The following is a 23,352-nucleotide window of genomic DNA, read 5'->3' on the forward strand; positions in this document are numbered from 1 at the left end:
GTCAAACTTTGGGGTGTTTTGTTTTTCTTGCTTCAGAAAATTATTGCTTTTATAAAACTGCTCATACATGAGTTTTTTCCCTCCCTCCTCAGTGCAAATGGTGATCATTGGGTGACTTCTAACTCAAGGTGACTCCATGCATGACAAAGGAGAATGGTGCTCCCAAAGGTTTTCTGTGGCTGAAGTTTTGGAAGTAACCTGGAGGCCTATCTCCCGAGGCCTCTCTGGGTGAACTCAAACCTCCAAATTTTTGGACAAGTACTGAGGATTCACGTACTTATTTCTAATGCAAAGACAGAACTTGAGGGATCTTAGCAAAGTCACCACCTGTCACTACACTCCTCTTTGCTTTTGGTTGCCGATGCTCTGGACAACACTCTCGGTAGTTGTCTTCCACCCCCAAGAAATGCCACCCACCCACTAGACGTCATCGTGTCTCCCTCTTATCGTGTGTCTAAAAATTCTTCTTTTCTTCCCAACCATCAAACTAAGAAATCAGGCTGAAAGGATTCACTTACCCCAGTTCTCTTCTACCCCCAAGGCAAGAAGGCTTCAGTGTCCTTCCTGAAAAACAACAAATTGTATGACTCGGTTGCTGGTTTTGTAACCAACCCATGAGCGGCCCCAGCACATTGGATCCACCAAATAAGACAGAAATTAGCCTTCTGAGACAGGTTGAGTTTTGAAAAGCTTCAGCAAAGAACCATCCGAAATGGAAGCCAGATACCACTGCTGGCAATTTCTGAGGGAAAAATCCACCAGGGGGTCACAGGAAGTACTTCGACCAAGTGTAAGCTAAAGAATTCAACACATGGAGCTTGCTCCAGCCATGGCCTAGTTGAAGCAATCATATTTCCGTTTCTAACACTCTGTCCTCAAATGAAGTCCTTTCTCTTTTCCCTTAAACTCCTCCTCCCACTGGGGCTATCGTTTCACACAAGGAAGTAAGTAGCAAAAATTGTTTTGATCTAATAAGGCCAAAGCTTCTATCTCCAAAGTGGTGGACAATTCTACCTGGGAAGACCTCTTAGACGGTCCTTGTGGTTCATCACCACTGTCCTTGAGAAGAGCAAGAGCAGGAGGAAGCTGGCAATCACTGGTCGGGTTCCAGGTGTCCAAGCCCTGAAACAGACAACAATGTCAGAGTGATCATCTCCTTCAACCATCACTAGTGATGATAATTGTTCCCAGTGCTGAGGTCCTGCCTGTCCACCTTTGGGTCGCATCTTGCACACATGATCTCATTGTATCCTAAGAGCGACAGTGGCTTACAGGGTGGAAAACTGAGGTTCAGAAAGTTCAATAAGATGTGCCAAGACATATTCTCACAACTCAGAAAGGGTGAGACTTGAAGTCTGGCTCACAAACTGTGCCTCACTGTGGACTGAGCATCATTGCATGGCAGGTGCTGTCCTGCTTCACTTGATGGATTAGTGCTCATTTATATCCAAGGCTGGTGATGGGCAGGGATGGAAAGGCAGGTGATAACCCTTTCCATTGTGTTCTTACTACATATTATTAAGTGAGTGAGTATGTCAGATGAGTCTAAGAAGGAAGAGCCAGCATCTTGTGGGAAGACAGAATCATGTCTACGAAGAATTCGACAATGCCAAATATGTCCCTAGAGACCCTCGTTAGGTCTGAGTGCACTCATAGTACCCATTGTCTTCCCAGCCAAAACCCAACTCCCTACAATCTTATTTCTTTTCTAAGGACAGGCACCTCCTCTCCTATGCCACCCCTCCCCCCCCAACATTATATCATCCACCTCCTTCTGGTTTTATTTCAACATCCTACATACTTTCAAAATACTTCAATTCCCCACCACCTCCATTGTGATCACCCAAACTTGTATTACCAAAATAACCATCTTGCTGGTCTACTAATAGTAGATATACCTGTAGTATGAAATAACGAAATAACACTTAATTTAATTGTATGACTTTACTGCCAGAGTGCCCCTGGTCATAGGTTCTCCCTGTGCTTAATTTCTTCTATTTTAAATAAGGATTGTAATAAACCCATGCCATTTAGTCAATGTCCCTCATAGTGACCCTATGTAGGATTTTCAGGGCTCTAGCTCTTTACAGGAATAGATAGCCTCTATTTTATCTTGAGGAGTGGCTGGTGGGTTTGAACTGCTGACTTTGCAGTAGCCCAATGTCTGCTCAATATTGCCACCAGGGCTCGTTGAGGACTGTAATAGTGCCCATTTCATAGGGCACCTGTACTTCATTTAAACAGTTAGAATAAGGCTGGGTGTATTAAAAAAATATCAAAGTAACTTCTCTCCTGTCCATTCTGACTCAGAATTTTCCCTATGAGTTTCTGAGACTGTAAATCTTACGAGAGTAGAAAGTCTCATCATTTTTGCCCTCAGAGCAGCTGGTGGTCTCAAAGTGCTTATCCTGTGATTTGAAGCCCAATAGGTAACTAGGCCACTGTGCTACCAGGGGTCCCTGCTCATAGTGACCATATAGGAGGGGCTAGACCTGCTCTTGTGGGTTTCCAAGACTGTAACTCTTTGTAGGAGTAGGAAACCTCACGTTTCTCAAGCAACCAAGGCTAGATATAATTAATTTTTCATATGGAATATGGCCAATGATATATGTTACCAATAAATGTTCCTTATATAAATATGAAAAAAATGATACACTCCCACTTGCCTCCCTTCTGTCCTGCCTTGTACAATTAGAGAAATCATCTGACTCCTTGAGCAAATGGCACAGAGGCTGCATCTGACCTTCTCTATCTTCCCAAGGGGGGAGCATCCGAGAGCTGGTGTTAGATGCTGCCCACTTAGCTCTCATAGCAACCCTGTGCACCATAGAAGGAAACGCTGCCCACTCCTGTACCATCCTCCCAGTTGTTCTTTGGTTTGAACCCACTGTGGCGGCCATCATATACATCCATCTTGTCTAGGGCCTTCCTCTTTTTCATTGCTTTCCTGCTTTATCAAGCATCGTTTCTTTCTCCAGGGCCTAGTCTCTCCTGACAATATATCTAAAGAACATGAGACACAGTCTCACCATCCTTGCCTCTAAGGAACAGCCTGGCAGTCCTCCTTTCAAGACACATTTGTCCATGACACGTTCAGTTTACGTCCCCGGTGCTTTAATTCAAGCACACTGATTCTTCTCCAAGTTTCCTCATTCAATGTCCAACTTTCGTAGGCATATGAGATGATTGACGATTCATGACTTGGGTCAGAGGCACTTTAGTTCTCAAAGTAACATCCATGTTTTTCAATACTCCAAAGAGGTCTTGGGCAGCAGATTTGCCCAATGGCACATATTGTTTCATCTCTTGCCTGCTGTTTCCATGAGTACTGATGGTGGATCCAAGAAAGACAAAACCCTTGACAATTGCAATCTTTTCTCCATTTATCAGGTGTTACCTCCTACTAGTCAGTTGTAAGGACTTTTTTTCCCTTTACATTGAGTTGTAATCTACACTCAAGGCTGTAGTCCTTGATCTTCATGAGACAATGCTTCAAGTCCCCCTCACTTTAAGCAAGCAAGATATGTCATCTGCATCCTGTAGATTGCTAATAAACCTTCTTTCAATCCTGATGCCACATTCTTCTTCAGATAATCTAGCTTCTCCGAGAGTTTGCTCAGCATACAGATTGAATAATACGGATAGAGAATACATCTTCCTCTTCTTCCATTGGCACAGCTGCCTCTTGATCCATCTACAGGTTCTGCATGAGCACAATGAAGTGTTTGGAATTCCCATTCTTCTCAAAGCTGCCCATCGTTTCTTATGATCCACACAGTGGAATGCCTTTGCATCGTCAATGAAACACAAATAAACATCTCTGGGTTCTCTACTTTTAGAAAAGATCCATCCGACGTCATCAATGATATCCCATGTTCTAAGTCCTCTTCTCAATTCTGCCTAAATTTCTGGTAACTCCCTGTCAATGTACTGCTATAACCTTTGTTGGATGAGCGTCAGCATAATTTTACTGGCATCTGACAGTAATGACATTGTTCTGTAGTTTGCACACTCTGTTGGGTCACCTTTCTTGGGAACGGGTACAAATATGGATCTCTTCCAGTCAGTTGGAAGTAAGTAGCCATCTTCCAATTTTTCTGGCATGGACAAGTGAGTGCTTCCAGGGCCTCATTGTTGAAGCCCTGCAATTGGTATTCCATCAGTTCCTGGAGCCTTGTTTTTGGCTAATGTTTTCAGTGTCACTTAAAATTCTTCCTTCAGCACCGTTGGATCTTGGTCATATGCTACTTCTAGACAGGGTGGGATGGCCACACATTACTTTTGGTACAGTGAATCTATGTATTCTTTCCATCTCCTTTGGATGCATCCTGCATCATTCAATATTTTGCCCATAAAACCTTTCGATCTTGCAACTCCAGGCTCGATTTTGTTGTTGTTGAGTTTTCTGTTTTAGATATGCTGAGCATGTTCCTACCTTCTGGTTTTCTAATTCTAGCTCTTTGCACACTTCGTTATAATATTTTACTTTGTCTTCTCAAGCTGCCCTTTGGAAATGTCTTTTCAGCACTTTGACTTCATCATTTCAGCTTCTTTGTTCTATAGTTGCCCCCTGGCCTGCTTTTAGCTGCTGGTATTGAGCTTCTCCATAGTCTATTCACAGGGATGTAGTCAATTGGATTTCTATATATTCTATCTGGAGAAGTCCATGTGGATAGTCACCCTTGTGTTGTGGGAACAAATTTATTATTTGTGACGAAGAAGGGGCTCCTCTTCTGGCACTATCTCTGACAATGTTCTGCTTCTGCTTATTAAGTTTTCAGTATCTGGACAAAATTTTGATGCTATCCATAAGGTTTTCTGTGTTTAATTCCTCAGAAGTGGAGAACCTATTCCTTATTGGTAATCTATCCTTAGTCTGGAAGCTTTGCTGAAACCTGTTGGCTTTGGGTGACCCTGCTGGTATTTGAAGTACCAGTGACACAGCTCCAAGCCTCAGAGCAACACACAAGCCACCACACTATGACAATCTGACATTAGGTCTATATTAATTGACTATCTCACTGCTTTACTGAAACCATTTCCGTGACTCCCTCTTGCTTTTAGAAGAAAGGTAAGTGAGCTCTCCAGAGGAGTCCATTGTAGGGCTCAGCTGTTCTTGAAGCTCCCTGCTCAGCGCAGGTTCACTGGGCTTTAACTTCATTCTCCTAGACCTTGTCCCCTGCTCGCATCACCACAGGGCCTTCTCTGCTCTTCCACACTTGGAGTGCTTCACATTTACAAACAGCCTCACTAATCCTCCCTTTGCAAACACAATTCCTACTCAGCATTTAGCTCAAGTATCCCTTTCTCAAAGACTCCTTCTGCCGCCTCTTACTTGGCCAGTGGGAACTTATATTAGTCTGTGGGATGAACACATGAATGCCCGTTGCCATCATGTGAGCTCCATGAAGGCAGACACTTACATGGTACCTGGTAGGTTGCAGTTGCTCAATCTCATCAATTACATCAGAGTTTAATATGACAGCACCGTCCCCTTTCCCATCACCTCTCACTCTCAACTGCCCTGCTATTGGCTCTGCCAGCCTGGGACTGAATAGGAAGCACTGGCACGCTGGGGGTTGTTTCTGAGCTCGCATCAGGTTTCCGAGCTTTGACTGAAGAGGAGATAAACGATCACTAGTTGATTCACATCTTTTCCCTTAATCGATCTGCACAATAACTCAGTTGACACCCAGGATGAGTATTCTCCCCACTTGCAAATAGTAAAGAAAGGTCTGGAGAGGTTGACTTACCCACAGCTTGCATGTAAAGACTAGGATCAGTATAGAGGCCCGAACCCAAGCACCCAGGGCTGCACTCCAGCTTCTGCTGGAATCAGAATGGTGACGACGGTGCAAACGATGCATTTCCTAGCTGTTGCAAGTGAGGTCCCCTGGGGGGTGGAAAGAGTCGGAGAGAGCTGAGGGTGCAGCATGCTTATTAAAGAGGGACATTGAGACCAGTGGCAGCGAAAGAGCCAGGAAGGAACCAGGAGTGAACAGAGGGAGAACTGGAGCTGCAAATGCCCTGACCCCATGGGAGACTCTGGAGGAGCTCTGGCCTGACAAAATTATCCTGGATGGGGCCAATAGAGTCAGAGTTTCTGGGGCTTTCTATTCCCTTCTCATTCCCTCACTGACTGTGAGCGGCACTCAGAGAGGTCTCTCTTCAGGCAAGACCCTAACACACCTGACCACTGGACCATCGAGCCCTTCTCTGACGAGTAAGCTGGGCAATGCATCGTGATGTCCACGGCACTGGTCCTGGATTCCTGCCTTCTCTGCCTAAGACTTGATTATTCCCTTCCTCTCATCCCTTCCCCTGCTTATCCCATCATGGGTTTGTCTGGAAAAGATTTTCTTTCTTTTTCTGAATGGTGCTCTACTGTCGCCTGGTCTGACGGACAGCTCAGGTGTTCTGCCGTTGTGACATTCTTGAACTGGAGTGATTACGATGGCCAAGGCATGGAAACTAAAGCTAAACAAGCTTTGTCTTCATTGCTTAGTGGTGCCATCACGGAAATACCATAGTGGGGTGGTTTTAAAGGACAATTCTCACAGTTCAGGAAATCGGAAGTTTGAATGCAGACTATGGCTCCAGAGGGAGGTCCTTTCTGGTCTGTTTCAGTTTCTCATACGTAGTTGCCAGGAATCCGCAGTGTTCCTGCATTTGTCGATGCACCTGTCTCCACGTCTCATTTCCCCTCGACCACTGTCTGTGTGTGATTCTGTGTCTCCACTGCAGTCTTTATACTTTACAAGTGGTTGATTTGGGACTGCAGTGCAGTGAATTACTTAATATAGCTGTTGTAACCAAAGTCTTTGTAACGCTTACCAAGTGGCTAGGCTCTTGTTATTACTGCTGCTAAGTGCTATCGACTTGGTTCCAACTCATGGAAAACCCATGTAAAATGGAATGAACCACTGCCCACTCTGGCGCCACCCTCTTAACTTCACATTTGAGTCCGTTGTTGCAGTCACCGTGCCAATCCATCTCGTTAAGGGTCTTCCTCATTTTGCTGACACTCGACTGTACCAAGCACGTGCCCTTTTCCAGGGACTGGAAATACTGTCTGGCCATACTTCTTCCAAGACAAATCGGTTTGTCCTGTTAGCACGGGGACTGGTTAATTTTTTCCATCATACGGAGTGGTTAAAATGAGTGATGTTGGAAGGAAGGATGGAAACATCTCACTACCATCAAGAAAGAGAGCTGGGGTGGAGGGCATATTCTGAATGCTGAGATCTCTGTGAGCTGACCGTTCTGAATCCAGGAGACAGCATTGTGACACTAGAGAAACAATAGCAGTGGAAACAGCAGAATAAAGCATAAGACAGAGCACTGGGCCTCCTCTTCTCCTAAATGAGCAAAATTCAGTGCCTTCGGGTACGAAGGTTGTTAAAAGAGTTGGATGTTCTAGGTGCTTAATTGAGGGATCTAGGTTAGCTTGCTCTACAGATGTAGAACCAGAGTGGAGTGCCCTTTGGGTATTTATTGGCAGCACTGAAGCAGTGTTTGTGACCCTTGCCCAATCAGGGTAGAGGCCATGGATCCACGTGGCTGAGAAGCTGAAGACCAGAGAGCGGCACACCTGCAGTCAAAGTCAGGAAGAAATCGTTTTGACTAGAACTGTATGTTGAGCATTTCTGTACCTGAACTGTAACCCGGTAAATAACTTCCCTAATAAACCCCATAATCATAAGCATGATCTGTGAGTTCTGTGTGGCCATTGCAATGGGCTACTGAACCCAACAGAGAAGGACAGAGTTTCTTGGGATGGACAGCTAAACTCAGAATTTATAAAGAGGTTTGGAGGGTAGAGGCATGTCTGAGCTCTATCTCACAGGAATTGACTTTGGACTAACATTGAATTTGATCCCCCTTCCCCCTTGTGAAGTCAGAGAAGGTCAGATGCCACCTCCATGCCATTTCATCAAAGACCCGCTTTACTCTGGTAGGCCCTTATTAACATAACAAAGGAAACCGCTATTTCCACATAAGATCATATTTATTTGTACAGATATTAGACTATCAACACATATGTGGCTCATAATTCAGTATATGACAGACCTTATCTGTCTTTTTTCTTTAGAGATTTAATTTTCCTACCTCTTAGTTGTATTCTTTTTACAAACCATTTCATGTAAAGGTTGTTATTATTATTTAAAATTTAGATTGAGCTGCAATGAACATACATTTCAGTAGTTCAATCAGATCAAGAAGAGTGTGCTATCATCACACTCAACTTTGTAACCTTTTCTTCCCTCTTGTCCCCCTGAAGCTGACTCCCTATTTCCTCCCTCTCTGCCAATCACTGATGCAGCTACTGTCTATGGAATTCCACCCATGCCAGTCTCCCCATACAGGTATACACGCAAAACAAGGACAAGCAGCAAACAAGGACCATATGAAGCAGGTAAAGATCTCACTTTAAGAGAGGGTAGAGAATATTAAAAATTTAGAGTAAATTCACATCGGGTCCAGAGAAAGATCAAAGTTCAACGTGTGACCATTCCAGCCTAGGTAAAGCTGCTAAAACCCACTTCACAATGTTTTTTGCCTGATATTAGGGTTGTTAACGTTCTTAGCTTATGTACATTGGGGTTCTATTTTTATTCAAAAAAAATTTCTGCAAAACTGGGTGATTATATAATGACTATTTTTGTTCAGTGCCCAACAGGGATAGGCCCTGGTCTCATGGGCCTTGCCTCTGGTAGGTACTTTGCTCTTCTCAAAGGACTTCCAAATACACTTGATTTCTCATATCAAGGCTCAGCAGCCATTACCCCCACCCCACCCTAACCCTGAGAAGACATGGAGAAGTCACTGCGCAAGGCCATGATGCCAACTCATGGCAGGGCCAGGAGGCAAATACAGAGCTTGAAACGCAAGGAGCTTTTTCACTCTTCTGGTGTTTAAGGAGAGGGGGGTTAGTCAGAGGGAAACGACTTCTTCTGCTTGATGCTTTAATTAATATTTTTAAATCATTTTATTAGGGGCTCATACAACTCTTATCACAATCCATACATACATCAGTTGTGTAAAGCACATCTGTACATTCATTGCCCTCATCATTCTCAAAACATTTGCTCTCCACTTAAGCCCTTGGCAGCAGGTCCTCCCTCCCTGCTACCCCTCCCTCAATGGCCCTTGATAATTTATATATTATTATTTTGTCATATCTTGCCCTGTCCGACGTCTCCCTTCACCCACTTTTCTGTTGTTTGTCCCTCAGGGAGGAGGTCACATGTAGATCCTTGTAATTGGTACCCTCTTTCCAACCCATTTTCTCTCTACCCTCCCAGTACCACCACTCACACCCCTGGTCCTGAAGGGATCATCTGTCCTGGACTCTCTGTGTTTCCAGTTCCTATCTGTACCAGTGTACATACTCTGGTCTGATGCTTTAATTATTGTGCAAACATCTAGAATACTTTCTTTGGCCAACTGGATTTTTCAGGGTGTAACATTTGAGATAATTTTCCTTCCTTTTATGGTAGCAAGAGAAAGGTGTCTAGGTGTTGTTACATTGTTCAGTGACCTTCAAGGTAGCCAGGAAGTGCAGGCACAAATGGAAGGGAGCAGACAGCCAAGTGGATGTAATTTTATAATCATTAACCTCATCATCATAACATAACAACTACTATTATTATGCCATTTTTGTGCCTCTTTGGAAGTTTGCGTTGGTGGTTTCAGTTGAGTGAGCTTACAGGGGCCCCTGTGTTATCCAACTTAGATTCTATCTCTTCTCCTTAGTCACAATCTGAAAGGATGTCTATAAATTCATGCCACTATCTAAGACGTTCAGACAGTCTGTAGATGATCTCTCCTGGATCTGAGATTGGTTTTCATTGTCTACAAGGATAAGCAAACTCACACCAGCTCAGTAACTGCACCCACTCCCTGACTTGGGGTAGCTCCTTTTTCTTAGCTCTTCCCCCCTTTCTTTCCTGTTAACAGGCCCCTCAACTTTCTTGGCACCAGGAGTCAGCCCCTTGTTGTGAGCCCCACACCACTGAATACCACTCAACCATGGTGACCCTGTAACGTACTCGGCATAAACACAGCCTTTCATAGGTCACGCGTCTGGGTAAACTGAACAAAGAATGGGCTGAAAACATGGTATTGGTTATTGTTTAAGAACTATCACCTGCTTCTTGGCACACCCTCTAGCCTGGGGCTGGCTGGGTTATGTAGTGCATACTTGATCCAGAACTACATAAATGGCCAACATTTAATCAACACTCAACAACTAAGTAAACACTTGATTCATTTGCTTTTTCCTGGCTTTGCTCCCTTTGACAACAGAGGGTCTGTTCTGGGGAAAGAAGGAGATGGCAGTGTCGGCAGACAGAGCTGTTCTGGTTTCATCCGTGGCGGGGTTTATGCTCCCCGGAGCTCATCCTCCCTGCTGGGCCATGTTCATGGTTGGGGAGAATGTTTCTCCCCGTGTCAAGCTGAGGCTGTTTCGCTATGTGAAGTTGTTGCAACGGACTTCATCCAGTGGGGTAGGCGATTGTTTCAGGATGAAGCGGGCAAGCTGAAGTGCTGCTTCACAGACAAGAGGATGAGATGGGCAAATGAAAGAAGCTGATCAGCCAGTCCTTAGTGCCTGTCTGTCTCAGAATATGTCCCCTCCTCTGCTCTTTATAATGCTGTGGGGGCATTTATGAAATCAGTTTATCTGAACACAGTGCAAGGCTCAATTTCTCCTATTAAAATATGGCTGTAAATTTGTTGTTGACAAGGAGTGTGGTGAGTAATATAATAGGCAACCTGTATGCTTCATAGAGAATTTTAATCCTGAACTGTGTTTCCATTTTATAGGGAGGTTGAGTGAGAAAAAAATGAGAACAAGTTTAAGAAACGTGATTGTGAGGAGAATGGTACCTCCCTACCAGGTTAGGAACTCCTGGGTGCACCTGTCCATGTATTACTGATCCTTCTTGGAGATCATTTGGGAAAGTAAGATAACATGTGATCTAACAAACTGTCGTAGAAGCAGAGGAGGAGGGCTAAATGATTAATGAGTAACATCTTTGGAGACAAAACCCCAGCATCAAGATACTGTTTTCTCCCAGGGTGAAAGATTTGGTAACATCTGCTCCTGGAGATAGTCTATAGCTGGCCCATCATAAAGTGGGACAGAAGTTAAGAAATTTAGGATAAGTTAATTTTGTGCCTTCATGATTTTTGTAGAAACAAAATTCATCTCTTTTGGTACAGCCCTGTGGTAGATATGTAATCGTTTGTTGATTTGAGGATTAAGAGTATATGGGTGGAGTCCAGTTTGTCAATCAGATCATAGCCAATGAGGCCTCTGTGTGGGCATAGTATTCTCCTGAGAATTCTGGGAAATCTGGCAATTCCTTCTTGCAGGCCGGAGACACACTCTCTCTCAGTTCACTCCCTTGGAGACTCTCTACTGACAAGGCTGACTTCCTGCGAGACATCCTTGAGGAGAAGCCACATGGACCTACCCTGATGCAGCCCTAGGTGCTGGAGCAGCCATGTGGAGACCCCCTGCCAGCGCTGAGATGCTTACAACACCACTGGATCCAAAGACTTTCTACCCACTAGCTTGTAATTGTTCTGCATTTGGCATCATTGGTGTGTTTCATGAGTCTGAAGAGGACTTTATGGATTCATATTGGACATATGGTCTTATATCGGACTTATGGCTCTGGACTGGACTGGGCTGGGATGTTTTCTCAATGTTCAATTGCTCTTGTATATAAACCTCTTTCGTATAAATGTACCTGTGTGTGGATTTGTTTCTCTGGTCTACCTGGACAGACACAAACCCTTTTGGTCTACCTGACAATTATTAGAGGAGGATTTTCAATTATTATTGTTATTATTGTTGGTGAGTGTGATCGCGTGGGATCAAAAGGAGCAGGGATGAAGGCAATCTTTATGTTTTGTTCACATGGCTATAAAGGCTCGTGTCTCAGTTTTCTGGGGCTGTCAGAACCACCCACCATAAACTGGGTTGCTTCAAACAACATGCATTTATTCTTCGGAGTAATAGAAGTCAGAGGTTGGAAATCAAGGTGTTATTAGGCCACTGGCCCCTCTGAGGTTTAGAGAATAATCTCTTCCCTGTATCTTCCTTGTTTCTAGAGACTCCAGTAACCCTTAGTGAGCCTTGATTTGTGGCAGCAAAACGCAAGGTTTTGCATCTGTCTTTATGACCATCTTCTTCTTATCTCCTCTGTGTTTTCAAACCTCTCTCTTTAAACGTATACCAGTCATTGGGCTTAGAATCTACCGTATATACTCAAATATAAGCTGACCTGAGTATAAGCCGAGGTACCTAATTATTACCTGGGAAACCAGAAAAACTTATTGACTCGAGTATAAGCATAGGGTGGAAATTGTAGAAGCTATTGGTGAGTTTCAATAATCAAAACAAAAGAAACTAAAATTACTAAAAATTGAGACATCAGTGGGGTAATGTATTTAAATATTTATTTTAAATGAAAACATAAATAAAGGACAAGTCATTTAACATTAGTAAACCAGCACAGTAAGTGGAAAATAGGTTTAACAAAAACAATAAGGTATCAACAATGATACCTTAAGAGTACTATTCCCTGAGCTCAATCAGCAACCAAGTTAAAATGTAAAGAGTTAAAATCCTTCAAAACTGGATTCCTCATCATCATCCGTATCCCAATGCAGAGCCACAGCTGGTGTGAGGTCATCATAGATGCTGTCCTCACTAAGATCACCGTCATCACCATCACTGCTGTCATTTTCACACAAAGCGCAGTCTTCACTGCCATCCATAGCATTACTAATACTACATTTCTGGAAGGCACGTCACACCATGTCTTCTGGAATGTCTTCCCACGTAGGATGTGAATTAACACAGAGACCAGAGGGAAGAGATGATGCGCAGCCACAGACACATCCTTACCAGTTCAGCTGTCGGTGTAAGTGAATCAGTACAGATGCTTCTGCGAATTGGAACCATTCATGTCATAGGACGGCTCTGATTGGTTAGATGTGAGTAAACAAACATTCAAAGCCCTGCCTGCAGTGTCAGCGGGACTTGAATGAACAGCGGAGAAACGACAATCACCACGAGATAATGGGCGCTTGTCCTGTTACCTCGGGGGGACCCCAGTGAGATGTTACACCTTGCTGGGGTACCACTGACCCATGTATAAGCCGAACCCCAGTTTTCAGCACATTTTTGTGCTGAAAAACTTGTCTTATACATGAGTACATATGGTACTTAGAAGTAGACAGTCTATAATGTATCCAGTATGACTCATCTTAATTTGAGTACATCTGAAAAGGCTTTACTTTAAAAAATAATTTTGTTGGGGGCTCTTACAGCTTTTATCACAATCCATCCAGCCAGCCATCGTGTCAAGCACATTTGTACATTTGTTGCCCTCATCATTTTCAAACCGTTTTCTTTCTACCTGAGCCCTTGGTATCCACTCCTCATCTTCCCCTCTCCCCTACCTCCCTCATGAACCCTTGATTATATACATATTTTACACTGACTGTTGTCTCCCTTCACCCACTTTTCTGTTGTTTGTTCTCCTGGGAGGAGGTTGTATGTCAATCATTGTGATTGGGGCCCTCTTTCTCCCCCCACGTTCCCTTTCCCCTCCTGGTATAACTACTGTCATGGTCCTGAGGGGTTTATCTCTCCTGTGTTTCCAGATCTTATCTATGCCTGTGTACATGCTCTAGTCTAACTGGATTTGTAAAGTAGAATTGGGCTCATGATAGTGGTGGATGGATGGGGGCGGGGGGAGGAAGCGTTAAAGAACTAGAGGAAAGTTGTATGGTTTGTTGGTTCTATACTGCACCCTGACTGACTCACAACTTCCTGTGACCCTTCTGTGGGAGGATGTCCAATTGTCTAAAGATGGGCTTTGGGTCTCCACTGTACCCTTCTCCTCCTTCACATCAATATGATTTTTTTTGTTCTGAGTCTTTGATGTCTGATACCTGATCCCATGGACACCTCATGATCACACAGACTGGCGTGCTTCTTCCATGTGGGTTTTCTTGCTTCTCATCTAGATGGCTGCTTACATATTATCTTCAAACGGCCTTATTTTCAAATCAGATCATACACAAAAATTTGGGTGGATTACGGGACACTCTTGAACCCACAGGATTCCTGGTGGCATAGTGGCTAACAAGGTCAGCAGTTTGAACCCACCAGCCATTCCTTGGGAGAAAGGCTTGGCTTTTTACTCCTGTAAAGAGCGATAGGCTCTGAAACCCACAGAGGCAGTTTTGCTCTGTCCTATAGGGTCCCCAAGTCAGAATGGACTCGATGGCAGGGGCCTGGTTTGATTTATTCAGCCCACACACCCTGCAAAGAGCTCTGTTTAAAGAGTGCAGAGTGAGAGTAAATGCACCAATGACCAGTGGTTGCTTGTGATTGGAGGAATTGCAATCTCAGTGAATGTCCTTTCACATCAGATTGATCGTTCGTGCCATCAATATTTCTTTAGCAGTTATTGTGTGTAGGCTGTGATCTGGGCATTTGCTTAGGATACCAAATAAGAGGAGGCTATCCCCACTCACACTGAGTTAAAAGTTTTACTCCATGGCGAGCAGCTAATTGAAGAGATAGCTTCCCGTAGACCAAGATGTGTGTATTTCTGGAGCTCTCTCAGGTGGAAATAATAGAACTGAGAGTAAGCTTTCTCATGTTAACTACGTGTTTAACCTCCCAGGTCAGGGTGCAAGGGCGAAGACCCCAACATCAAAAGTGTTTATTGAAGCTTCTTGATGTTCCCAAGACTGAGGTCTCCCCTTCCTTGTATCAGAGGCCTGGGACCTCTGGGTCCCTCCAGGGACACCTTGGACCCCCCCAGGGCTTCGTCTGGAGCAGCAGCGTCTATGGCTGTCTTCACTGCTCTGGCCGTTCTTCAGCCCAGAGATTGTTGCCTGTGGCCCTTGATCTAGTCCCAACCCACATGTGTCCTCTGGCCGAAATTTTCATGATCACATAAAGCATTTTTCCTCAGAGACCAACAGCGTGTTGTTGGTCAGCAAGCAGAATGCGATGGTGGTCCATTGGCAGGGGCACTCACTGGTCGTGACTCAAAGGGACTGCTGTGGCCAGGGGAAACTCGCTGTGATGAAAATGATGAGGGTCCTTGTGGAAAAAGAAGTGAGTCTTCGAGTGGGGAATCTGCAACTTAGGGCATAAATAGGCCTGGCAGGAAAACAAAGGCATAACTGCCAGGAACCAGGTCTGCTGGGAACTGCTGGGGAAAGAGCCAGCCAGGACCAACTGGGCAGGAAGCTCAGGGCACTACAGCATCTGTGCTTTACAGCAGGGGTGTCAGGTTCAGTGAAAACGCCGGCCATTTGGGGCAACAGGCAAGATTCACGCGGGCCACATCACATTTACACATTTTGTTAAATTTATATTTTGAAGTGAGGATTAAACACTATATAATTGCTTTTATTTGAACATTTATTTGATTTAATGTAGTTATCACACTAAAATTATTCTTTTCTACCTGAAACTTGCCAGTGTTTTCCTCCTACTAGTTTTCACTTCCCTTTTATGTTGTGACTGGAAACTATAACAAACTAACTAATAAAAACACAGAATGTTGGACAGCTGACAAACGTGATGCACAATCCTAATGGCTTCCCTCTAAACATGTTAACTAGCGCTGCCGCTAGGTATGATTCATAGCAGCACAACCCAGAGTGCTCTTTCTAACCTTTTCGCTATTGGGATCTGTTCACATTACGTGACACTGAGAGTGGCAGACATATCGCTTCCAGATGTTGCCGGAACTGAGTCAGCGCATTTATACACGTCCACAGGCCCCCAGCAAAGGCACTGGGCCACGCGTCTACTCATCTTCGGTAGTTAAAGGGTTAACGAGGGAATTGTGTTTACGGTATTGCCTCCATTTCCCCTAGTCGCTATTTCCTTCATAACAATTTTTTCTATTTTCATTTTATTTCAGTGCATCGTGAACTACAAAAAATTATCTTGGGGGCCGCATGCGGCCCGCGGGCCACCAGTTTGACACCCCTGCTTTAAAGGGATGGCAACCTGGGTAAGAAGGTGCGGAGTTACAGGATGGCTCATCTCATCTGCTCCCCAAAGGGCAAGTTAACTGAGGACAACATCTCATAATACTGGAATTTTGGATCTACCCAGGACAACAAGAATGTACAGCTGTCAAATTAAAGGTGGGGATGGTATGTTTCTTCTTCACCCCATGTTTCCATGTCTGTCGAGGGAAGGACCTCCCCTGGGGATCGAGGTCTCCTATTTGCCTTACACTTTTCTCTTCTTTTCCATGACCTGTACACATGACCAAGGAGGAGAGGGGTTATTTTCCCACAGATCATCACACTGCTGTGCTCTTACACCCCTAAAGAGAATGGTGGAAACAAATCTACCCCTTTATCCTTTTGTCAGTTAACATCTAAACATTTTCATTGTAACTTTTAAAAAGTTTCTTTCTCAGTAACAAGCAAGAAAACCATATTCCAAAAGAGGTGGACTAACCACAATAAAAGTATGTGTTATGTGACATGAAAAAATAGGACTGAACTGCCTTATTGAATAACCACCCCTAAAAGAAATCTCATAGCTTTCTCTGTTTAAAAAGCGTTTCTCCAGGATTCCATCTGGTCTCCTTTTCCTCCTGGGGAAACTATCTCAGAAGCATGATTAGCATCCTCACTTGTTCGATTGTCTTAACTGATACTTACCATCACCTTTTAGGAGCCCCGGTGTCATGGTGGCTACGCTTCGGGCTGCTGACCACAAGGTCACCCTCCCACACAAAATGTTCTCACTCACAAAGTCACCACCCCGAGTCAGTCCTGATTCACAGTGACCCTAGAGGACAGGGAGGAACTGCCCCCGTGGGACTCTGAGACAGTCACATTTTACAGGAGTAGAAAGTCTCAGCTTTCTCCCACAGTGCCGCTGGTGGTTTCAAACTGCTGACATTGCGGTTGCAGCCCAATTCGTAACCTGCTTCACCACCACAGTCTTGGAAACCCACAGGGACAGTTAGATCTACCCTGTCCTATCTGGTCACTAGAAGTCGTAATTGATTACGTGGCCCTGAGTTTGGAGTTTGCGTTTTCCTCAACCCTCTTCAGCCTCCAGTGAAGGCTCTCTGACGCTGGATCAGCATTTCCCTTGCTGTAGGCAGTTCGCTTGGTGGTTCAATACGCATCTCTGAAGCTTCCGAGCCCTCTGTGCAGAACTGACGACCTAGTGCTGCGATAGCAGTAACACCTCAGGTGGTGGCTTTAGCAAACAGAAGTGTATTCTCTCATCAGTTAGGAGGCTAGACTTTCCATTTTTAATGGGTGGTTCTGGAACTAGGGGAAGGATTTTTCTCTGTATTGCCTATGGGGGAAGACCTTGTCTTTTGTCAGTGTCTGCCCCATGGCTTCTTAGCGAGCTCGATGTGGTGTGGTCTTTCCCTATTGGTGCTTACCTGCACCTGTGCCTAATCTGCTCTATTATATCTCAAATGCAATTGGCTTAAAGCATACCCCATACTGATATGGCCTCAGTGACATAACAAGGGAAAGCCTATTCCAAAGGGGGATTACATCCACAGGTATGTGGTTAGGGGCCAGCAAGTCGGCTCTTACTCACAGTAACTAACTCCAAGCACGGCAGGACAGACCATTGTCTGGCCCTGCACCATCCTCTCAATTGTTATGTTTGAGTTGTTGATCCATCTCCTTGATGGGCTTCCTCTTTTGCCCTGACCTTCCCCTTTGCCAAGCATGACATCTTTCTCCAGGGCCTGGTCTCTCTTGACAACCTATCCAGAGTGTAAGAGTCTTATCATCCTTGCTTCTACGGAGGGTTTGGGTTGTACTTTTTCCAAGAATAGAGAGGTGAGCATTTATAACCCAGTTTTCAGGTGGTGGTGGTGCACAACTAAAGACATACTAGTTACTATACACTTCTGAGGCACTGTGTGCTACATTTTCACATTGTAATTTAAACTGGTCTTAAGAACACCAAGTGTTGCCACGGCGCATCACCCGAATACCAAGCATGCATTTCTTTTTTTTTATTATTAAAAAACATTTTAGGGGCTCATATAACTCTTATCACAATCCATACATATACATACATCAATTGTATAAAAGACATCTGTACATTCTTTGCCCTAATCATTTTCTTTTTCTTTTTTTGTTTTTTAATCTTTTTTTTTTAATTTTAACAATTTATTAGGGGCTCATACAATTCTTATCACAGTTCATACATATACATACATCAATTGTATAAAGCACATCTGTACAGTCCCTGCCCTAATCATTTTTTTCTCCTCTTTTCTTTTTTTACATTTTATTAGGGACCCATACAACTCTTATCACCATCCATACATATACATACATCAATTGTATAAAGCACATCCATACATTCCCTGCCCCAATCATTCTCAAAGCATTTGCTCTCCACTTAAGCCCCTTGCATCAGGTCCTCTTTTTTTTTTCCCCTCCCTCCCCTTTCCCCCCTCCCTCATGTGCCCTTGGTAATTTATACCTCGTTATTTTGTCATATCTTGCCCTATCCGGAGTCTCCCTTCCCCCCTTCTCTGCTGTCCCTCTCCCAGGGAAGAGGTCACATGTGGATCCTTGTAATCAGTTCCCCCCTTCCAACCCACTCACCCTCCACTCTCCCAGCATCGCCCCTCACACCCTTGGCCCTGAAGGTATCATCCACCCTGGATTCCCTGTACCTCCAGCCCTCATATGTACCAGTGTACAGCCTCTGCCCTATCTAGTCCTGCAAGGTAGAATTCGGATCATGGTAGTTGGGGGGAGGAAGCATCCAGGATCTGGGGGAAAGCTGTGTTCTTCATCGGTACTACCTCGCACCCTAATTAACCCATCTCCTCTCCTAAACCCCTCTATGAGGGGATCTCCATTGGCCGACACTTGGGCCTTGGGTCTCCACTCTGCACTTCCCCCTTCATTTAATATGGTATATATATACATATACATATACACATATATATACACACACTTATATCGTTTTTTTTGCATGATGCCTTATACCTGGTCCCTTGGCACCTCGTGAAGCATGCATTTCTTTAGCCCACGTGTAGTGGCAGCATCCCCACTTCCTGACACCAAAGCCGCTATCCCGGCCAGCATTGCAAGCCTTCCTCTGGCCTGCTGCTCTCACGGTACAAGGAGAGCCAAGTAACCCGATGGCAGCGTAGCTTACATTTTAATTAGACTCACTGTATTCCTGTGTGTTTCCCTCTGGAAACCAGGATTTCTAAACACAGATACTTTTAATTGGCAGAAACATGAAGTGCAGGTTCCCAATGTGAGTCTCTAGGTGTGATGTTAAGCAAAGGCACTAGGCACTACTTTCAAAGTCTGGTTCCCAGATTTACATATTGAACCAACTGTGGATTCAACTCCCTATGATGACCATTATTTAAGGTGGAACACTTTCTTCCTAAGGCATTCCATCCTTATAGTATATCATCTATGATCTAGCACCTTTATCTGTGTCTTAAGGAGACCATTCCACTATCTATTGCATCAGTGGCTTCTGAGTGGGTGCTGTATGTATTAGGGTCTGTGAATCCTACTGTCTTAGCTTGATACTTACTGTTGATGGACCAAATATTCTGCAAGTTCTCAGACCAGCGATTCTCAACCTGTGGGTCGAACAACCCTTTCGCAGGGTGGCCAAATTCATAACAGTAGTAAAATTACAGTTATAAAGTAGCAATGAACATAATTTTATGGTTGGGGGGGTCACCAGAACTGTATTAAAGGGTCACAGCATTAAGAAGGTTGAGAACCACTGTCTTAGACGGTGGTACTAACTGAAAAAGCTTTACTTAGAATATATGAAGGGGCTTCAAAAGTTTTGTAGGAAAATGGAATTTAAAGATAATGGAATTTCCCCCAAAACTTTTTGAAGACCCTCTACTACATCTATTTCTTAAAAATAAATCACTGCTTCTTCCAGGATAGACTTGGTCCAATGAAGTCAACTTGCCAAAAGTGGCTGGTTGGTCAGTTCAAGCAATGTCTATGGGAGGGTTCAGGTTGGTCTCTGTTGCTGACTGCTGGGCACTCATCAGTAACAGTAGTTAGATCAGTCTTGGAGAGTGGAAATTCCTGCAGTTGGCCCCGTCCATAGGTTTATTTCCTGTCACTGTGGCCACCATGTTTTAACCCATTGGACCAGAATCAAAGTGATCGATTATTTACTAACTCAGACCTTCTGTTTACACATGACTTTATGGCTCTTCCACAGTGGATGCTTTTTGGTGAGCACTAATATGACACAAAAATATCTTTATACTTTGTTTTGTCTTCCTTATGTTATCCACATATCTTATCCCCAGGTCTTTTTATTCCCTAATCTTCCAGTTAGGTCATTCCTTTGTTGGATGCTCTTCGGCAAAATTTTACTTGCATATGATATCAATGATATTGTTCTATTTTTTGAGCATTCTCATGGTCATTGTTCTTTGAAAATGGGTACAATTATAGATCTCTTCCAGTCAGTGGGCCAAGTAGCTCTCCTCCAAATTTCTTGACATAGAATAGTGAGTGCTTCCAGAACTTCTTAAGCTTGTTGGAACCTTTCAGTTGGTCGTCCATCAATTCCTGGAGCCTTGTTTTTGACTAACGCTTTCAGAATTGCTTGAGCATCTTCCTTTAGCACCATTGGTTCTTGCTCATATGCTACTTCCTGAAATGCTGGGATATGGATGAGTTATTTTTTCTACCGTTTCTCTGTATATTCCATCTTCTTTTGATGTGTCTTGCATCATTCAATGTCTTACCCATAGAATGTTTCAATCTTGCAACTTGAGGCTTGAATATTTTCTTGAGTTCTTTCCATTTAGGTGTGTTCTTCCTTTTTGGTTTACTAACTCTCAAGTCTTTGTACATTTCATTATAATATTTGACTTTGTCTTCTGAAGTTGCCTGAAATTTCCTGTTCAGCTTTGTGACTTCATTATTTCTTCCATTGCTTTAGCTACTCTGCAGTTCACATACAATTGGCAATTCCTCTCAGATATGGTGAAAGGAAGATTCATAAGTTAATTTTAACAGATGAAAGAGTAGACTATCATAGACTTTAAGGACTTTCCCCAGGGTCTGCTAATTGGGGTTTGAGGCTGTTCTGCATTCTTTCTCCTAAGCACATTCCCAATTGATGTTTGCAACATTTCCCTCCTCGTTTTGAGTCATGCACCATCAACAAATGAATATCCCAAAGGCTTTACTTTCACAGGTTTTCCTACATCCACATCATTTTGTTTGATTATACTTTGAGATAGAAGCTCTTCTTTGGTCATATTTTGAGTGCCTTTTAATGAGGGGCTCATCTCTGGCACTATCTTTGACAGTGTTCTGCTTCTGTTTGTGACATTTTCAGTGTCTGATCACGTTCAATGCAATCCATAAGGCTTGCCATTGCTAGTTTCTCAGAAGTGGACAGTCTATTCCTCTTTTTAATCTATTCTTAGTCTGGAAGCTCTGCTGAAACCTTTGGCTTTGGGTGACCCTGCTGGTATTTGAAATACCAGTGACATAGCCTTCAGCATCACAGCAACACACAAGTCACCACAGTAGAACACACTGACAGACAAGTGGTAGAACAGAGGAGTTACGGGAAAGGAATGAAGAGAGATGAAGGCTCACTTATTGCTCCCCACAAAATAAAATGCCCATCTCTAGCCTCTAATAAATCTGTATGGTTTCTAGATTTCCAACTAGCTTAAGAAGAAATACTATGTCACTCCAAATGAGTGTCTCATGAGCCAGGTGAGGTAAATGGTGAAAGTCTCGGCACACACATCTATGCCAGGTAAACATTCTTAGATCCTTACCACTAAATAGTATCACTGTTTAGCAGCTCTGTGGTAGAATGTGTAACCTGGGGTAAGTGCTAAGACTATGAAGGTTGCAAACAGTTACGTTTTTCTGGATAATCAAGCTTGAGAATTCCTTTGCGCTGCCCTGGCTTTGATCAAGTGACTTCTTATAGCAGGTAAAGGTAGGCCACGTTCCGTTGTCTTCTTACAGGTGCCCTGCACAATGCTATGTGTCCAGAAGGAACTTACCGTTTGCCTTACTAATGAACAAGAGTCTTGAGATTTGCTCTGTGCTCACTTGGCCAAGTGGGCCTCCATGTGAAGGGTTCAGCATCACCTGGAGACTTTTCTTTTCAAAACACATCGGCATGTCCCTCCCAGGTTCTGTACTTTGCTGCCTGGTGTTTGTTGGGGCATGTAGGCATGGATCAATTGATAAATTAAGGTGTTTTCTAAATAAAAATATATTTATTTTTTACTTACTTAAATTTTATTTCAAGACCTTATTCCACCATCCGATGAGGATCCTGGTGGCTTAGTAGGTTATATGTTGTACCGCGAACTGCAAGGTCAACCATTTAAAAGGAGGACCCGCTGCTCTGCGGAAGGAAGATGAGACTTTCTATTCTCTTAACGATGTACAGTCTTGGAAGCACAGAGAAGCAGAGATACTCTGCCTTGTCGGGGCACTGTTAGTGAAAATCAACTCACATGCACAGAGAAAACCCCCCATCCGCCGCAGTGTGTGCTGAGAGTTCCTATCTCTCCCTCCGATTGCGTTGAGTTTACAGGAACTTAGATAAGACATCTGACTACTGAGTGAGAGTGGATGTGGCTGTGGGGATTGACTATTTGGTCCTTAGTTCACACAGGTTAGTTGTTTAATTTAATCATTGGAAATTTCAGATCTGGGATTCTCAGTTGCTTATGTTCTTTCCTTGGCGTACAGAGACCTTTCTGGGGTAGCCAGAAGATCAAGGTAACAATTTCCTCTTGGAGATGTTGATGGGTCTTAATGAACCACCCTTCCTTTCCTCACACAGGAATGTCTCTTTGACATAGAGAAAATTCTTAGTCTTTTCTTTCTTTCTTTTTGGTCTAAAGCTTTCCTTTGTCTCCCAAGTCCACACAACAAATCCCTTACAACACACTCAGAGCTTAAGCTACCACACTCCACTGGGGAGCAGAAGCAGGGAGCCAACTACCTGTTTAAGGAGAAAGAAAAGGAAGGTATGAAGGAGAGAAGAAATAAATGTCTTGTGTCCTGACATCAAGATTTTTAAGACTTTCCTAGGGATGTCTTTCTTTTCGTTCACCCATGCTCTAGGAAGGGTGTGACCCAGATCGGAGGAGGAACTCTACTTCCAGCAGAGCAGGACATATTGGGCGGATATCGCACCGTGCATCCCACCTGTTGGTTGAAAAGTATGATAAGTGAACACATTAATTTAGACTTGGAGCTCGGGAATATTCTGATACCAGATGGTGTTATGGATTTTGA

Source organism: Tenrec ecaudatus, chromosome 2 (assembly GCF_050624435.1).
Source record: "Tenrec ecaudatus isolate mTenEca1 chromosome 2, mTenEca1.hap1, whole genome shotgun sequence".
NCBI classification, from domain to species: domain Eukaryota; kingdom Metazoa; phylum Chordata; class Mammalia; order Afrosoricida; family Tenrecidae; genus Tenrec; species Tenrec ecaudatus.